This window comes from Falco punctatus (genome assembly GCF_963210335.1).
Source record: "Falco punctatus genome assembly, chromosome: 4".
NCBI lineage: Eukaryota > Metazoa > Chordata > Aves > Falconiformes > Falconidae > Falco > Falco punctatus.
The window spans coordinates 110,938,872-110,953,443 of NC_137583.1; the positions used below are offsets into that span (position 1 = coordinate 110,938,872).

Below are 14,572 nucleotides of genomic sequence, written 5' to 3' on the forward strand. Positions count from 1 at the left end.
ACAAAACACACCTTTTATGCTGGACAACAGGTTCAGTGTGTTCATATACTACAGAGTTCTTGCACATCTGGGCTCACATGCAGCAGCCCTTAGCTGGGATTACACCAACTAGCCTCAAGTTTGCAAAGATGCACATGTGCCAGCTTGGGCTGAGCACAAAACGGGGCAGCACTGGGGACAGTTAGGACGCCCTTCGCAAGGTAAATGGTTATTCTTTCTCTGTTTTCCAACATAGGACTAAATATTCTTATCTTGTAGTAATATCTTAGTAGTGAACAACCTATACTGTTCATGTTTTTAACTGTATTCTTTTGCACTCCTGCTGAGTTATATGTGCATGCTCAGGCTCCGACAAACACATACACAGGTATACTAAAAAAAACCACCTTCTGTTGAGGTTGCCAACAAGCTAAAAAGCATTAGAACAACCACTGTGTACTGCAATGATCTGCATGTTGCATAGCAGCATAATTCAAGAGAATTAGAAAGCGTATATGCTCCTTCTCCCACACAGGAATTTACCCTTAACTTTCCCCATTGCTTTATAATGAAAGCTATTATGAAACGCTGTACAGTAACAGAACAAACAGCATTTCTCAACACCTACTTTCTAATTTCAATTCTTCCTAGAAAATTCCATCCCAAGAAAAAAAATTATGGCCATTCTTTCTGTCAAGTGGAACTGACTTTTCAACAATCAAATCATCTGGTGTGCCACATTTTAACTACAGCAGTGTATGTCAAAAGACTGCATTTAAAAAAGGATGTTTTAACCATACTCCTTGCTTTCAAAAAGTGAATCTTCTGTGAAACCATGAGTAGGAGGGAAAATGACACTTCATGCTTTCAGATTTTGAAGTAATATTACTTCTATTTTATAACAGACAAAGTGCTGTTAGCAATCACACATTACATAAAGTCACCAAATCAACCTGTAAATAGTCCACACCTGCCTCAGACTAGGCATGTCCTATATCTTGACAAGTTCAGCTGTAGGTGCAACTGCCTTGTTCCACATTTTCTCAATTCCCAGTTTAGATTAATGACTCTTAATGCAATCATGCAAGCTATAGTATTTGCAGGAGACAGATATTTCTAGGCAACGTATGTAGTGCACTAGGTGCTGCACTGCAAGAGCTCCAATAATAAGCTTTCTTTACATTTTTAATGGTTATGTAAATTGTGTTTAAGGGACTTCAGGTTAGCCTTTTGTTCTTATAAATAACCTGAGTAAAAATATAAAGCTTCCTTCAGGCCAAAGCATGCATCTCAACTACCAGTTGCAATTCCAGCACTTGGTGCTGACAGGCATGCGTAATAAAGACATTCCGTATCTATTACCATGTTAATAAGCTGTTTCTTACATAACCCTTTCAGAATTCTGCTTCTCTTAGAATGATGAAACTAAAAAATAAAATCCCTACATAAAAACTTTATCATCAAGGAGAAACTGTTAAGAGCAACATTAAGCTTCAAAAGAAGGACTTTCAAGCTTTGCGCAGCTAGGCAGTATATTTTCAAACGAATAATTGTATTTAGTAAAAGTTTCACAAATCCTAGCACCAAACCTGCTTATATTTTAGCACTCTTGGAAAGCAGAAAACACATTTATCAACATACAGAGTTCAAAACATTCACAAAGGCAGACTTGCATCCCAGGTGATCAGAACCAAAAGCAGCTGTTTTCAGCAATAGCTTGCTATTGCTGTGCATCTAATGGTTGCCTTCTCTCATGGCAGAGCCATCATGACAGGAGTCTTAGCTAAAAAGTGTTGCCACAAGAAAAACAAAAAGGCAGGCAGATGGAAGTTGCAATAGGGCACTTTTTTACTCACCCTGGAATGTTTATGTTTGAACACAGTGTGGGTCTCTATATTCTCAGTCTAGCTAGCCATCTTAAAGGGAAGAACTTTCTAAGCAGCTGAATAAAAAACCAATAGTTAAGTAACCCTTTATTTTAACCAGTTACAAGACTAAGTAAAAATTTTTTAGCCTGAGAGAAAGCTTTAAGCAGCTTCAACAAAGTCTTTGCACCCGTTACCTAGTACACAGTAACTAGAAACTAGAGCAACAGTAACTAGAAACTAGAGCAACTAGTTCACTGTGTTTATATACTTCACAATTTGACAGCTTTACATTCACCTGGCAGTGAAATTCAGAACATAACCAAATGGGTTTTTTGGTATTTTTTTTTCAAAAAGTCATCACGAGCATCTTCCAACAGGAATTATGTCAGCTGGTTTATTTAAAAAGAATAGACAATACCTGGGTACTTTTTGTGACAGACTAGACTAAGTACTTTAATTCCAGCATTCTACAATTATTATTCAAGTCATGGCCCAGCTTCAAACATAGTTCCCATTTATTGTGAAATGCTAATATTTGCTCACATGTGATAATAGCTTTGAAAGTCTAAGCAACATATTGATCTACATATGCCTTAGATATTCATATGTGTACTTCCCAACAACTTGATTTATTCAAAGACAATTTCAGGGGGGAAGACACTCTGGTTATTGTATTATAAACCCTCTTTTTATGTATCTATTCAACAGGCTTTTGTTTATTCATTTCTAGGGAAAAGAAATCTTATTAAAATACAAACAGCAGGAGAAACGTTGTTTCCAGGCTTAATTATAATGATCTTTCAGAATAATGTAGATACCCATGGAATTTCAAGTAGCAGTCTTTAAAACAATTTCACTTTTTTCTTTCCTGGGGCAAAGCCACCTTAGCTCTTTTAGAAAAGTATCTTATCTTTGAGCAGCAGGAATGAAAGCTGAAGATATAAGTACTCACGTAGAAAAGTTTTACTTAAAAGAGCAGGTCCTATCAAGCAAGGAACAGATGGAACTAAGGAGTTTAGAGACTACCAAATCTAAATACCCTATCAAAAATTGCCTTTTGAGCCTCCCTTCTCTTCTCTGGAAAATCTGCCCTTGAAATGTTGATAGGATTTACTCGGGGGGGTGGGGGTGGCCAGGGGAAGGCTTGCAGAACTTCAACGTAAGTCAGGCATACAAGAACTAAGGACTACACTGAACAAACTGAATAAACCAGGTTGCCAGGAGCACTCCTTATTGTTGAATACTTTGGTGTCCATTAAAAAGCAAATGTTTGCTTTTCCTTCGGTGGAAAATTAATTGGGTCTCTCTTGCCTCTCTTGTCTCATCTTTTAGAGGAAACTGGTAAGAACACTCCAACTTTGAGAGCTCTACCATGCACCTCCTTTTCTCTTTTTCTATATTCAAAGACTCGCCTGGGTAAAATTTTAAATTCTCATCACATTGTGAGGACACCATGAGATAGGCATGGCTGACTACAACAGTTAACAATATACATATTACAAGAAACACACACTGACAACAGCATCCAGACAGAAGTGGAGGAACTGAGCAGCAGAAACGGGTTCTCAGTTGAGGCTGTTGAAAAAGTGACAACAGAACTGAGTCTGAGCTGGGAATCTGAAGAGAAAATTAGATTACAATGGGCCACGCTCCCTTCCCTGGCTTTGGTGACAAGGAACATACACACAGGCAGAATGAATTCCCACAGTCAATTTTCAAAGAACATCTTCATAACCACAGAAATTTTAAAGCCTCAAGCAAGACTCGGCAAAAGCATACTCGTCTGCTGTGTACACACACTGAACAATCTAATCCTATTATGCATATGACCCCATACTCAGAGAAAGTAGTTTGCCGTTTGAACCCCGCATCGGAAAGGGAAAGGGAAGGGAAGACAAGTTAATTGACCTCTGTAGCAAACAGTGTGCAACCTGAGACATAAGAATACAGAAACCCCACTTTCTAATGCAAAATGCAGTGACAAAAATTAACTCCTAATTCACATATAGCTCTTCAGACAACCAAAGGATGCTTCAAATGTTTAATCTGCATACTGTACCTTACAAGAGTAAATTCAGATCAAATAGAAGTACAAGATACTATGATAACTCTTTTTCTATTTGTAAGAAAAAGACAGGTTTTCACCACGCTTTCAACTATGCCTCTTCTATCCAATTTGATTTTACTCTTTCTTTCAGTGCCTAATTCCTGTCTAAGTTAATTCTATGTAAAGGAAAGAGGAAGCATATATTTAAATAAATTTTCCAGATTTGCAGACAGAAGACAAATGTGTCACTCACTGGGGAAAATTAAAGCTTTGCAGAGCAAGTATCTTGCTCGGATTTTTTTTTTTAGCTCAATTTCATTTTATTAGTCTCCAAGCTAAAAAACTAACAGAAATGAAAAGAAAATTATGTATAATACATTTAAATAAATGTATGCATATTTATTTCCACATGCCCTACTCATCTGGATGGGAAGGTATAATAAATACCTCAAGGGCTATTGGTGAGGCTAGTGCTTTACACAGTTTAGAAAGTTACATTAAAATCTCATCACAACATAAAGTTTGGAAACAATTTATTGTGTGATTTAAAAACTTTTTTAAGAGGGATATATCCAAAGAAAAGTTTCACAAGGCACCCAATATGCATAAACAAAAGAAAATTCATTTAACTCATATGGTCCTCAACCAATGGCAGCTGTGTAAATTTTTGCCATTTGTATTCATGCTTGTAAAAAAACGGATTTATGCTTTAACATAAGGCAGAAAAAAAAGTTATTTTGTATTGGCCACTTCTCTCCCCAGTTATAAACGATAATGTCTTTGGCAGCCCAGGTCTAAGAAAAGGAGCACCTACAACAAGTTAACATTTTGAGCTTGCACAAACAAGTTCATTCAGTAACAGACTACTGAACAAGAATATATGAAGCACTGTTACCACTGCTAAGCTTCAGAAACCACGTTTTAAGATAACAGTCTCTTGGAAAGAATTATGCAATGAGCACATACAACAGTATGTTTGAGTTTTTACAGCCAACAACTGTATTCACTGATCAGAGATCACATTTGGAAATACCTCCAGAGAAGTGCTATAGAAGTGATGGACAATTGCAATTTAGCCCCTCTGCTCCTCTGCGCTAGGCTACAAATTAGTTACACAATGCCATAAAAAGGTATGACTACGTTGCTTATTGTAGTAGGGTACACTGACACGTGGGCTCTCAAGCATCCACAGATTTTGCATCTACATCAATCTGAGGTTTTATCCAAGGTATTTGACAAAAAATTGCCAAGAAGGGAGCGTAGGGCCTATGCAGCTATAGCCCCGTTGATAACCACCTGAAGTATTTCTGGGTGGCAGCCCACCGTAGCACCACGTAGGCACATTTTCTGAACAGGACCCCTCCTCATTCAGTAAATACAATGGAACTTCTCTAGAAAGACAGTCAGATTGCTTAGTGAAGGAAGCTGTCGTCTGCAGCATGCATACTTTACTGACTGCAGAATCAGAGACATGAATAGAGTGTATGGCAGCTAATTAGTAAAGGAGGAAAAGTCTTAACTGGTAAGAATGAATGCTGCTCTGGATACTCTAAATCTATGCATTGACTTCTTGCACGTTGAAAAGAAATAACACAAATGCTTAGAAATGTTTGTTAATTTTTTTACTTCATTTTCTCCAAGTTTCTTGTCAAGTCAAAATTGAGCTATGTTAGCATAACTATAAATAGATGCTTGAGCAGTCAAAACCTACCTCAGCTTATCAAACCTAGCTCAACTACATCTTACATGCCCATTTTTCACGATGCTTAAGGTCGCAAAAGCTATAGGGAAGAGTGAATAACCCTTCCACATCCCAAACACTGTTGCCATGCCTCTTTCAGGCTGTGAAGTTTGTCTAAAAAAAAGATGAAGCACAAATTTTCTGATGAACAGATGGACCTCACAGCTGCATCTTTTGGAAAGAAAAGCACTATTTTAAAATTATTTCAGCAAAGATAAAAAAAAGGAATGAAGCATCACATCTCCAAAACCAGCTGAATTAAAAGGTTAAGTCTTATTTGAATAAATACATCATGACCAACAATAAGATACTGATAAGAGATACACAAAAATCCAGTACTGAGGAAGTTGTGTTAGACATTTCTTTCTTAAAGGGCTGTTAAGAAAAATATCTCATTGTAAAGTACAAAGGCAATTAAATTAGCTGGATGCTCACTAAGCTTGATGCTTTGAAGATAAGCCTATACAGGTGTTAAATACTACCATGTTTTGTGACTTTTTTTTTAATTAGGAAAGACTTCACGAACAGATGATGTTTAACTAAGGAAGCATACACATACACAAAAGTATGCTGAGTATGACTTTTCTGACAGAGAGAAGTTTCTCATATAATGGTTTAAATTGTACAGGTCTAACCTCACAGTTACAAGTTCTCTGCAGCAAACAAATGGTAGGACAGCAGAAAGCTGCAGAGCAATTCCTCTATTGTAGTCTGAGCCACCTAATGAATTTGCTTCTTCATTATTGTATTAGTGCTGTACTGGCAGAGGCAGGAGGGCTTAAGATGACTTCTGAAAAGTTCAGGAGATGCAACTTTCATACGCCACTAAAAAAAAAGTAGCGTTTCTTAGTGAATCACAACATATACAACTGTTTGAGAGTAATGGTTTAAAACGCCAGTTACTAAAAAGCAGACATTTTCCTCCCAGGGGTACATTCAGGAAAATAACTGAATCAAGTTATGAAAGCCTAACTTAAGTGGGAAGGGTCCCCACGAGGTCTCTAATCCAACCTCCTGTTCTGAGAAGGTACAGCTATGACAGCACACCACGGTGCTCAGGACCGTACCCAGTAAAGCGCTGAAAGCTCTCCTCCCTGGATGGAGACTGCACAGCTTCTCTTGGCAACTGCTTCTACTGCTTCCTAATGATGAGAAAGGTTTTCTTTACCTACAGCCTGAACTTCTCTTGATTCCATTTATGTCATCTGTGTCTCATCCTCACTGGAACAATTACCCACAGAATTTGTGGAGTCTCCATCCCTGGAGGTATTCAAAACCCCACGGACACAGTCCTGAACAACCTGCTCGAGCAGGTGGGTTGGGCCAAGATGATCTGAAGAAACCCCTTCCAGACTCAATGGTTCTGTGATTCTGTAATTATTTCCTGGCATCCTTCATTCAGATGGAAAGCTCTGCTCACTACTATTACTCTTCTTGAATTTCGCTATATACTTTTTCACACCATGTAAATACTCCCTTTAAATAAAAACTGGAAATTCATATTGATACTATACTGAAAGACAGATCTCTCCACTCTTTCTGTAATACAAAAGGTCACAGTATAAACCCATCAACACCAACAGCTCAGTTATGGATGCCTGCACTTCTGCAGGGCAACTCAGGCAGCACTGGAAAAGCTATGCCATCAGTGTTCGTTTTGAGCTGGACTTAAAAATTTGCACATCATTTTAAAAAAAGGAAAAAAAAACAATCAGACCTATGCCTCCAAATAACTACTTTATGAACTGATACTAAATCACTAATATGCTGGTTTACAGCATTTCTAAATACTGTTCATCAGGAACTTAATAACTACACTAAATCTGAACATTACTACTGCCAGCTGCCAACAAAATAAATTTACTTCCACAGTTTCTGAAAACTTTACACATTGCCCTAAACATATGGAGCTTTTGTTCTAGCTGAGTATTTGCATTAGTCCTCCTAAAAGGCAGTACTAAGGAGCCAAATTTTGAAACCAGTCCCATTTCCCCAGTTATGATAAGGCACAGCTTAAAGGAAACCACTATTTCTCCTCTTGCTATTACAAATGTTCATATGTTGCCATTTGAAGAAAAAGTCTTTGAGAAGATCTCAGAAAACTTCAAAACATAAGCATTTCTCTGCAACTGCCAAGTTGCACGCATCTGAAGACCAAATATTCCAGACATTGAAGAAATTATTAAAAAGCATTCAAGTAATCCGCAGGAGGCAAGGGAGGTCAGTGGAAAGAAAAGGAAATATGCTGTATTTTTGGAAGCCTCTACCTATAGCCTAGACATTTAGGGCTGTACATGTAAAAGTTTCCATTGCAGGAAAAAACCCTCAGTGTTCCAAGAGGAGAGAAATTTAACAGTATTATGCCTCAAATTACCAACAGCAGTTGTGTTTGAAATAGAATATGCAAGGAATTTAATGCAAAAGCTTCAACCACCATACAGCACAAACTGAAGTGTGCAAAAGCAAGTCAACTCAAAGCTTTCTTAAAAGGCTGGATTGATTTATTTATTTATTGTGATATTCTTACTTTTCAGCTACAGATGTTAGAAAAATATGTACTGATGTCACACAAAGACTACTGTACTTACTGTACTTTAAATGAATACTAGCATATGCCCCAGCAGAAATTTCAATTTTGGTGAACAAAGACCGGACTCCCTTAGTTCCTCAACTACGTTAATGCTTCAGGTACTAGAGGATATTTTAAAACTGGTTTTTACATGAAGGCAAAACGCATTCAGTGGATATGCAGTCTAAGATACTACTTTGCACCCCAAGTTTCAGTACAAATTCAAAAAGTTTCAGGATGCATCCTGCACTCCACTCAACTTATACAACAGGCTGAACATACTGGATCACATCAGTCATCCTCCCTGGTATTATACAAGAAACAGCTGGATGAAAACACATATATTCTCTGCAGCCACACAGGCAATTAATGACAGTATTTATGAAGTCAAAAATGCCAGCATAACAGATGCAACAAAGTACAGCTTTTGAAGTATGCCTTTCTCTGTATCTTAATTTTTCAGCTCCAGTGCGTACCCTCCCAAATGAACCAAAGCTTTGTATCTCTGTATTTCTGTCAGAGGATGCAAAATTATTTATCTGTTGCAGGGTAACAGAGCCTGAAGACAGAGCAACTGACTGACAAAATACTAACAACATAAGTAAAGATCACAGTTATATACCCACAGGAGTAAGTTATGTGTAACAGAAAAATAATTCAGTTTATCCTACCACTTTTATTGGTGGAAAAGTTGAGGTGAAGTCATGCAGAACCATCTATACAGTTTTATCCCATTGATAACTTTGTCCTAAGGCCAACTGGAAATCAATTAAGAGAACTTCCTAAATCAGATCCCTTCCTCACACAAATACTAAATTTAGACCCAAAGAGAAAACAGTGAATACCCTTCCGAAGAGAAACGAAGATTCCATTTTATTACGTGCTTGCATCTTATTACTAGCCTCCAATCAACACTGTCATAGTGAATAAAGGTAAGCTGTGAAACTTCAAGTTGTATGTTGTGCCCCACTCCTAAGAACAGACACCCCAGCAACAACAAAATGGGAGGTTCAAGTTCTGCTGGGAACATGTTTCTTCAACCATTTGCACTCTCATCTAGTCACACTATAAAGGTATCTTTTCAAAGAAGCTAAAACTCAGAAGGATTGTAAGGTACTCTTTTGTTGGTGTAAATGTCATGGCTCACAACACCTAAAGAGCTATTGTGTAATGTGGTATGGGCAGATCTGTAAACAAGACAAGGTCCTTTTAATACACAAAATTGGATACTCTACTGTATAGCAAAGTAACAAGACTGCATCTCCAGAGACCCACAATGAATCTGATCGCTAGAGATCTTGTTGGTTCAACTGGAGTTTGCAGGGGTGCTTGCATCCTTCCATCTGAAAGCACCTGATCACTCAACAGATTACCAGTAGGAAATAATTTAAAAAAAAAACACATTTCAGATACCTGTGTGTTTCCTCAGTCTTGGTTAATATGAAATTTAGCTTAAACAATTCTTTCTGATCCCTGTTCTCAACCCACTTTTTTTTGTATCTAGCAAACAATACCTTGGGTTTCATTCTTCTAACCTAAAGAGGGCAATTTTCTGCCCTACAGAGGGCATTTTCTCCTCTCCTATATTGACCGGGAAAGAAGCAAGCCTGGCATAATTTCCCTGTACCTCTTCTAGTCTGCACCTTTTTTCAATATGGACAGTCAGAATTGTGCTAATTATATCAGACAAGAGTCTCATGAGTGCGTTGTGCAAATTCATTAATACTTCCCTTTCTACTAATACAGATAGGTCATGAGATCTACTTTGACTTTCTCGCAGTTACATCATACTGTCAGCTCAATCTACTGGTTTGTCACGAAAGAATATAAAAGATCATTCTGAACCTCTGTCTCCTCCAAACCTTAAAGTTGTAGCTGAACAAAGTGTCCTCTTCCTTCAGTGCAAAAGACTACATGTATATTTTGCCCTACTGCTATTACTCTGGGCTTCAAATCAGTTTTTGGCACTTTGGTTTTGATCTTTTTTGCTTCAGAAAAGATACTTAGACAATTAATTTCACCAGAAACCACCTTTCATCCAGATGCTTTTGCTGTTTTTAACGTCCTTCTACAGCTTTAAGTGTAGGAGACACTAAGGAATCTAACAGTTAAGAATTTTATGATGAAGAGTTTTGATATCTATTTAAGTAAGGCTGTATTAACACATTCTCAAGTCTTATAACAGCAGCAGAATGCTTTTTTAAATGAAAGCATCCAAACACAGCACTTTCAAAATCTGATTGCCCCATCATGATGCAGCCACTTCAAAAGCTACACCTATGCCCTTTTAATACATCACATCCATATATTAACATTTCACGCATGCCGTGTTTCAGACTTCTGTTATTGTGAAGTGTTTGTTGAATTATCCCTTCCAACCTAAAACACTGGAGTATTTAAATTAGATCTGCATCAATGCAGACATAAAAATATTTTTATTTGAGGTTCTATTATGGATGCTGCACAAGCATTTGAAAATTGCTCAAATTCATATGCAGAAAACAGAAACGCAAGGCAGCTTTTTAGAGTGCAAAATAAATTAAAGCACTTTAGAAAAGACTTAACTATCTCAACACATTTTTTAATCAAAAATTAAAGTTATTTTAATTTAAAATAGAAAATATATTTTATTATTATAGCTACTCCATTTTTCTAGAAGGAAAAACACCCACCATGCAAAACTTCCTTAGGGAAGTTTTCAGTTAATTCAGAGTCTACTTAATTTCACCGAAAGTCTTCCTCTGCATTGCAACTTGCAAGTGGAAAAATTAAGACAGGAATAAAGCTGCAAAAAATACAAAATTTAAATGAAATTATCTCTGGCCCAGGACCTCAGTTTTCAATTTTACAGGATCACCTGGTACGTTTTCCAGAAGTTTCATTTGAAGTTCATGCCTAAACTCTAATGTTCCCACTTCCACTAAACTAAATTATCTCACGCAAGCACTCCCCGTCTCTGTCCAAACAAACATCAGGAAGCTGTAAAAGCAAGTTGCTAAATTGTTATGGTTCAGGATGACTTGCAGCAGAAAAAAAAAAATGTTTTCTTTACTACCCTTGTCATATGACACAGTTCTTGTTTATTCTAAGGACACAAGGTAAAGCCTTAACTACAATGAAAATTCACCAAAACACACTTGGAATATTAGTAATGACATAGTGGATAGAAAATGGCTTTTCCAAAAGTGTTTGCAGAACAACATCGCTGATGTTTTTAAATGGCAAAAAGTACCACATAAAACCTTTGACTTTAATACAGAGATGGCAAAACATGATGGCATGCTAAATACTTCCTTGACTGGCAAGAGTGTCCAAAATGAGTCTCAGTCACTGCCCTAGTAAAAGACTCTATTCTAAACTTTTAATTTAACTTAGTCAAGATTTACGCAATCACCTATCCAATATCCTCAACTGTTACTTTCCTTTAGTCCTTTAAGCGGTATGTTCAAGAACCTTGGAAAAGGAATAAAAAGATCACCTTGACAGTCAGATTTTGAAGGGAAATTAAAAACTCCATGGAGTAAGCCACACTGCACTTAAGTCATATGTTTCACCTCCCAGACTACTTCCCCCAATACGCAGTCAGGATTTATTTAGGATCACGAATGCTTAATTAAAAGTGGGAAATGTAATTTCAATTTAAGAATATCTGGGCACAATAACAGGGGAAAAAGTTATTTCTAGTCTTGGGACAGCTTGCATTAAGAACTACACCTTTTTAAGGAAATTTCCACTTCAAACATTCACTTTGTTCACCGCCTTCACTTCCGTGTCAGTTTCCAACTTCCTGCTGTGAACAGGAATGACCAGACTTTGTGGTTTGTAATGTGGACACAGGAACAGAAAATGCAAAGGGTATCTTCAAAACAGTATTTTGCACTTGTACCTGTGATGCATACGGACAATACGGACAAGTCTGAGATTTTCTACTCTGTTTCCTTATAATACCAGGTTTGGTTTCATTAAGTTTTGCCTAAGAACTTCTGAGTTTTCAGTCATTTACTCTATCACCCTAACTGAAGAAAACCAGAGAACTTTTAAGTAAAGGCTTGCGGTGAATAACCTATGACCAAATAGTTACAAGTTTTCGAATTACACACTAAGTTTTAAACATCTTTCCATTCAATTCTTCCTTTGGGAAGTGGGATACTAGATGACAGAAACTCAAGAGCATAACTGAAACTTCAGAGTAGTGGAAAGGCTGCAGAAAAAAAAAGGGGAATATAGTTCATGCTCAGAAATTTAATGACCAGCTTTGTATAGGAACAAAAATCCTGCTTCCAACAAGTACTGATGGCTTCACTCCCAGTGTCCAAAGAATGCCCTGAAATGAAGTACAGCTTACTGACAGAGCTAAAGATTAAGTGGGAAGTTATAAACATGCTATATGCCCAGATATAACCTGCTGCTATTGTACCAAGCCCACACCAGTTGATATGAAAGCACACAAAGCCTAATAACTGTAGTGGAACGCAGTCATCTCACTTGTTTATTTCTCTTCTTTGATCGCAGTAACTATTCAAGTACATACTTCCAGTCACCAACATTACACAAATCGCTCCCTCAATTACTGTTGCACAAGTCAAGTTCTGCACATCTTCAGTTCAATTATTTTCTTTTTTTTGAAAGAAATTCTGGCAAACGTAGAGACAGCTGAACTTTTCTTGGACAGTTCACACCACTGCAAAAATTAAGTCAAAGAATAGAGTCTATCAAGTCTATCAAAATATTTTCTATTTTTCATCATTTTCTGAGACAGGTAAATTGCTGTAATATCTGAAAGCAGATATGTTTAAAACCACAACTTTTACTTTAGTTCATGACCTCTTTTATAATCTGTTTTCTTGTAAAAATGAGGCCATGATGGAACTTGGCTTTTTGAGTGCATCTGAAAAATGAGAAAGTCTACACAGGGGAAAAAATTAAAGAAATTTTAACATAATTTCTTTCTAGACTGCAAACTGCAATTTCTTGAAAGCAGTTCATACATATGCTAACTCTCTCCAATCCCGTTTATGGTGAAACAACAAAAGCCACGCTCTCTTGGGTTTGACCCAAGTCCTTTTTTTCTATTCTTTCCCCCACTGCTGAGATGTCTCAAAGAAAGGCATGGGAGGAGAGAAGAGAGGAAGATGTTAGTACAAGCAGTACCTGGCTGAGCCAAGAACCTCACTGCTTTTTGATGAGGGAACCTCTCAGATTTGCACAAGTTTCGAGACCCAGTTACTAGGGTATCAGCAGTCAGAATTACTTACTAGTGCCACCAACAGAACAGAAGTGGAGATAACTCTAAAAATAGCCTAATTAAATCCCTCCCACGTACAATCAGAAATGCCGGGTTAGGAACCATGATCCTTCCAGAACAACAGACATCAAGGGCTATGAAGGAAAAAAATATAATCAAGCCTGCATCATGTTGGCTCAACATAGGATTAAATTATGACTGAAAGTAGAGAATTAAATAGTCTAATGATAATTTTTTAAAGTATAGAATCTATTTACTTGAAATTCACAACGCAATTACATAAATTTCACGTGTGTTCAAAACTGTGGTTTTCCTGTGCTTAATAAATGAATTGTTAACACATTGAACAAGTTTGAGTACACCAAGGAGCTCTGTCATTTCCTGGTCTCCTGTGCCTGGTATGCTTTTCTTGCTTTGACATTACCTGTAAACCCATACTCTGGCTCCATGTAACTCCTATATTTTTATTCATTCTGAAGACAATACTGAGGAACAGCAGGAAACCGTAGAACCCTTCCACTAAAGGATTGTCACCAAAGACCTAGAGATAAAGCACTGTCTGTCAGTTTTCCTAATTCTTCTTTAGCCAGGTTCATCACTCAGCAGACAGTTCTTGTTCTAGACAGATACCTGAACCTAAACAGGCATCTTGTTGTGAGAAAGGAACATTCATACAGTGTTGTATGGGCACATATGTCAGACAGTCTTCCTGATACTTTAAATCAAGAGACATCTCAAGTTCAAGACTCAATAAAATAAACAAATCAGCAAAGTAAATCTGCCAGTCTTGCTCTTCAGTTATGGGGCTTTCTAAGAAGAGGTGGATATAGTGTTTTCTGTATGATAGATACAAAAAAACAACGCAAAGACTGACGAGAAGTGCATAGTGCACACAAATTTGCCGGTTATGTAGAGCTGCAAGACTCTGCCATAAATTCGAAACGCAGAAATACCACTGCAACTGCATCTGAGACATTCTTGCTCTCCCTAAAAATTTTTACTTGAATCTACAGTGCAAACAGCAAAGCCAATGCAACACACAGTGTCCTACGATTTTTAAGGAGGGGAAATAGATTGCATGAAAGACAGACATTACAATAAGAGTACCTCAAACAAACTTACA

The 14,572-nt window shown here is 37.3% G+C and overlaps 1 protein-coding gene across 4 annotated transcripts in view; it reads right to left on the reverse strand.

Moving 5' to 3' along the window:
* The window catches only part of PALS2 (protein associated with LIN7 2, MAGUK p55 family member), a 56,640-nt gene that overhangs the window by 27,084 nt on the left and 14,984 nt on the right, over positions 1-14,572 (reverse strand). The gene's annotated exons all lie outside the window — the stretch shown is intronic.